The sequence below is a fragment of the Macaca nemestrina genome, chromosome 2, assembly GCF_043159975.1.
Source record: "Macaca nemestrina isolate mMacNem1 chromosome 2, mMacNem.hap1, whole genome shotgun sequence".
Taxonomy (NCBI): Eukaryota; Metazoa; Chordata; class Mammalia; order Primates; family Cercopithecidae; genus Macaca; species Macaca nemestrina.
In genome coordinates, this window is record NC_092126.1 from 136,607,817 (window position 1) to 136,612,985 (window position 5,169).

The window sequence follows — 5,169 nt, forward strand, 5'->3', positions numbered from 1 at the left end:
GTATCAGTACTTCATTCCTTTAAGACTTTAATAATATTCCTGTGTGCGTGTGAATGTGTGTGTGTGGATAAACGATTTGTTTGTCCTATCCATTCATCCGTTGATGTCTGCCATTTTTTAGCTGTGTGTAGTTGAACAAATTACTTAACCTCTCTGATCTTCAACTTTGTTGTTGTTGTTCTTGTTCTGTTACCCAGGCTGAAGTGCAGTAACGTGATCATGGCTCACTACAACCTCTGCTTTCCAGATTCAAGTGATCTTCCTACTTCAGCCTCCCAAGTAGCTGGGACCATAGACATATACCACCACTTCTGGCTAGTTTTTATACTTTTTTGTAGAGACGGTTTTTTGCCATGTTGCCCAGGCTGGTCTCAAACTCCTCAGCTCAAGTGATCCATCTGCCTCATCCTCCCAAAGTGCTAGAATTACAGGCATGAGCCACTGCCCCCAGCCAACCTCAACTTTTTACCTGACGATAATAACATAGCTGCTCCCTTGTGGAATTGTTGTAAAGGTGAGTGAGATAATGCATGTGAGCTGCCTGGCACACCATTTCTCAAGTTCAAGTTCAAGGCCTATATTTAAAGCCTCAATCAATGGAAGTGACTATTGTTAATATGCTTTGTCTTAACTTAGTATTTCTCATAAATAGATCCTGTGATGCAGATTTGCCTCTAAACAGTTTATTTGGGAGGTAATCCCAATAAACCTTTTTTTTTTTTTTTTTTTTTTAAACAGAGTGTTGTGCTCTGTCATGCAGGCTGGAGTGCAGAGGCATGATCTTAGCTCACTGCAGCCTCCGCCTTCTGGTATCAAGTGATTCTCCTGCCTCAGCCTCCCGAGTAGCTGGGATTATAGGTGCCCTCCATGACACCCGACTGATTTTTGTATTTTTAGTAGAAATGGGGTTTCGCCATGTTGGCCAGGATGGTCTTGAACTCCTGATCCCAAGTGATCTGCCCTCCTCAGCCTCCCAAAGTGTTGGGATTACAGGCGTGAGCCACTTCGCCCAGCCCCAAGAAACATCTTTAGGGGAGTTAGGAACATTACAGGTGTGAGCCACCGCGCCGAGCCGAGGACATCAAATAGTCTAAAGGGAGACATTCCAACATCAATTCTGTGACTTCGTGATTCCACAAAAGACCCAAGCATTGTCTTTCCATTCTATTATTCTTCAATGTTGGCTTGCAGCCTCATGATCACAAAATGGTTGCTGCACCTCTGGGTATTACATCTATATTCAAGGCAGGAAAAAGCTGAAGTACATCTGTCCACTATATCAGGAAAGCAATTTTTATCAGACTGCCCCCTTCCCCGTCAGATTTTTAGCTACTCTTTAGTCAGAAGTGGGTCATAGACATATCCAGTCACGAAGACAGCTTGGGAATTCATGCACTTAGCTTTCCAGCATCTATAGCAGAAGCAGATCAGGAAGAAAAGGGTGGGAAAAAGGTGTGGAGTTACCCAGTCAACAATGTCTGCCAAAGGAGAATGAACCTAAAAGCACTTCAAAGCCATTTAACAGCAAATTTTGTTAGCAAATTATCTTTCCAAAGCACTTATCTTAGTTTTCTTAAAAATGATCATGTTTGCGTGGACTGCTCTCCACCGCCAGGTCTCTTCCACAGACCCCTCTCGCTTTAGCCCTCAGTCTCTTTCAGTTCCGTCTTTTCTCTCAGTTCATACAAACAAGGAAGTCGCCCCCAGTGGAGCCCCGGCTCCCCAACAGGAGGCGGGCCCGGGGGCGGAGTCAATCCTGGAGGCCACGCCCCCTGGGAAAGTGCGGGGCATGCAAATTTGAAATGAAAGCCCGGGAACGCCGGAACAAGCACGAGTGTAAGATTTCCCTTTTACACGTGGAGAATAAGAACTCAGCCCGACTGTGTAATGGCATCAATAGTGGTGTGGACGAGACAAAGGGAATGAGGCAAGGAGCAAGGCTGGGGCTCTCACCGCGACTTGAATGTGGATGAGAGTGGGATGGTAACAGAGGTGTGCGAAAGCAACAGTATCGTTATTCGGCGTTTTAGCAAAGATCAAGTGTAGTATTTGTTCTTATTATTATCAGTTTGACGTCTGATACATTCTGTATCTGAGGAAAATAAGTTAGATGGGTTTTTGGAGCAGGGAGATGGCATAGGAGCTTGTCCTGTCCGCTGCACGTATCGACAAGAATGGTGCACTTCCTTGAGGGATACAATGTCTTTACAAATTTAAAAGGGAAGAGCACTGCAGAGTAGTTTGCACACCTGGTATGTGCGGTTTGCAGACACACGGTGGGCTTTTCAGCACTTCCGTTTTCGCTGTGACTACAGCGCTTTGGGAAGACTAGGACCCAAAATGAGACTACCCGTTTCTGTATCTCCATGCAGAGAGACCGTGTTCAATGTTTCTTGGAGGTCCTTAGATCTCAGCTTGGCAGTCAGGTGGTGGTGACCTTTTAGAGGAAAGGGGTCCACCAGTGTTGCCCAGCCTGGACTTGAACTTCTTCCTCTTTTTTTTCCCCAAAAGGTATGCATGTGCCATGGTGGTTTGCTGCATCTATCAACCAGTCATCTAGGTTTTAAGCCTCGCATGCATTAGGTATTTGTTCTGATGCTCTCTCCACCCTTGCTCCCCACACGCCTGTCAGGCCCCGGTGTGTGATGTTCCCCTTCCTGTGTGCATGTGTTCTCATTATTCAACTCCCACTTATGAGTGAGAACATGCAGTGTTTGGTTTTCTGTTCCTGGGTTGGTTTGCTGAGAATGATGGCTTCCAGTTTCATCCATGTTCCTGCAAATGACATGAACTCATTCTTTTTTATGGCTGCATAGTAATTCCATGGTGTATATGTTCCACATTTTCTTTATCCAGCCTATCACTGATGGACATTTGAGTTGGTTCCAAGTCTTTGTTACTGTAAATAGTGCTGCAATAAACATACGTGTCCATGTGTCAAAAAAAGAGACCGTGTTTGCACTTGTGTCTAATTAGATGACATAATGTTCAATTTAATTCATTTATTATTCAATGCACTTAATTTAGTTGATTTATTCTAAATTATATCACAGCTGACACAAGCAGGTTTAGGCACAAACGCAGGACACTCAAGGGGAGCATCGAGTCAGCAGCAGGGAAGTATAGGGGGTGCCTGTGCACTGGGTGAGCGAAGGGCCTCAGGCAGGGGCTTTGCTGAGGGACTCCACATCAGCAGCTAATCAGGAAGTAAGCTAGGTAGGGGTCAACTGAGAGAGCTTCTACCCATCAAAGCACCGTGCTAGGCTCTGTGAGAAATACAGATAAGAAGTGAGATTTATGCTGTCCTAACAGCACTACCTGCTCATCAGGGATATGAGTAAAGGAGTGTTGGGGTCCGCGTGTTTCCTAAACAAAAGAATGAACACACAAGACAACACAAGACAAGACAAACATGGTGGCCGCCTCGAATGGCGTGCTCTGCTTTATTTTATACAGTCGTTTGTGGAATGTTGCCAAGTCACAAGACACATTGTTGTTTTTCTGACCTTTCCCTGACTTTCTGGATTTTCAAGATGTTTACACATAAACAAGCCCCCAACGCCTTGCTTCGTTTGCAAGAGCAGGACTTATCGGGAACGCCCTGTTTGTGAGCACGTAGTCCTCTACAAAGGAGGGAGTAAGCTTAGATGGGCCTGAATGATTCAAGAAGGTGGGGAGAGAGGAGTGCTGAGTGCTGGACAGAACAGACTGTCCAGGTGAAAAGACTACAGTGGACACTGCCCATACCCAGCCCACATCCTCTCTGCCTTGCATTGCAGTGCACACAGGCCTGATTGCAACAGCCAGCACTGGCATCCTTTTACCTGAGGGCTTTCTGACTCAGGTAAACCAACACACCTTACTCTGACCCAAAATGCTGGAGAATTAGCACCACCCCCTTCCACCCCCAGATCTGCCTCCCAGATCTGGCAGGAGCCAGTGTATAAGCCCCCAGCCCCTTGCCCTTGGTGGGATGGCTCTGGGGTGTGCTCTGCACTGCTTCCCAGAGCTGCCCAGCAGGGTTAAGCTCCTGGTGCCCACAGTGGTAGCTGGCCTGATAATGCCATCTAGACGGACTCCTTCCTTCCCCATCTCACTTCCTAACTCCCCTCAAAATGTTTCTTGGGGCTGGGCGCAGTGGCTCACGCCTGTAATCCCAACACTTTGGGAGGCTGAGGAGGGCAGATCACTTGGGATCAGGAGTTCAAGACCATCCTGGCCAACATGGTGAAACTCCGTCTCTATTAAAAAAAAAAAAAAAAAAAAATTATCCAGGTGTGGTGGTGCGTGCCTGTAATCCAAACTTGAATCCAGAATTCAGAGATGGTACATTATGGCTGTGGTTTATGCAAGGAAGATGTGCAACTCCAATTAGGGAACCCGTCTCCAAAGGTATTCATCATTCTTCAAAATACTGGCTAGTGATGATAATCTATACATTTGAAGTTAAAACAAAATGTTATGTATGTAGCCCCAGTATAAGATGAGAAGAGCATCAGTCAAACACACAATGGGAGATATTCTACAGGATACCTGGCCAGCACTCCTTGAGACTGTCAGGGTCATAAAAAATGAAGAAACCGTGAGAAAATCTCACAGTACATGGGAGATTGTGGGGACATGACAACTCAGTGCAATGTGGTAGCCTAGTCTGGGTCCTGGAATGAACAAAAGGATATGAATGAAAAAACTGGTGAAATGTACCAATGTCAGTTTAGTTTTGACAAATCATGATAAGATGTTAATAAAAGAGGAAACTGGCCTGGGGCAGTGACTCACACTTGCAATCCTGGCATTTTGGGAGGCCAAGGTGGGTGGATCACTTAAGCTCAAGAGTTGGAGACCAACCTGGGCAACATGGCGAAATCCCATCTCTATAAAAAGATTCAAAAAAATTAGCCCGGATGGTGGTGAGCACCTGTAGTCCCAGTTACTCAGGAGGCTGAGGTGGGAGGATCACTTGAGCCTAGGAGGTTGAGGTTGCAGTGAGCTATGATTGCACCACTGTACTCCAGCCTGGGTGACAGAGGGAGATCCTGTACCAAATTGAAAAAAAAAAAAGGGGGAAACCAAGTGAGGGGTATAAGGAGACCCTCTGTCCTATCACTGAAACTTTTCTGTAAATCTAAAATCACTCTACAATAAAATATTTATTCTCAAAAATATTGT

The 5,169-nt window shown here is 45.7% G+C and overlaps 1 non-coding gene across 1 annotated transcript; it reads left to right on the top strand.

Moving 5' to 3' along the window:
* Positions 1-2,010: 2,010 nt before the first annotated feature.
* On the top strand, positions 2,011-2,205 carry LOC112426337 (U2 spliceosomal RNA). The gene has a single exon (XR_003017614.2). It is a non-coding gene; the product is annotated as a U2 spliceosomal RNA (small nuclear RNA).
* Positions 2,206-5,169: the final 2,964 nt, after the last annotated feature.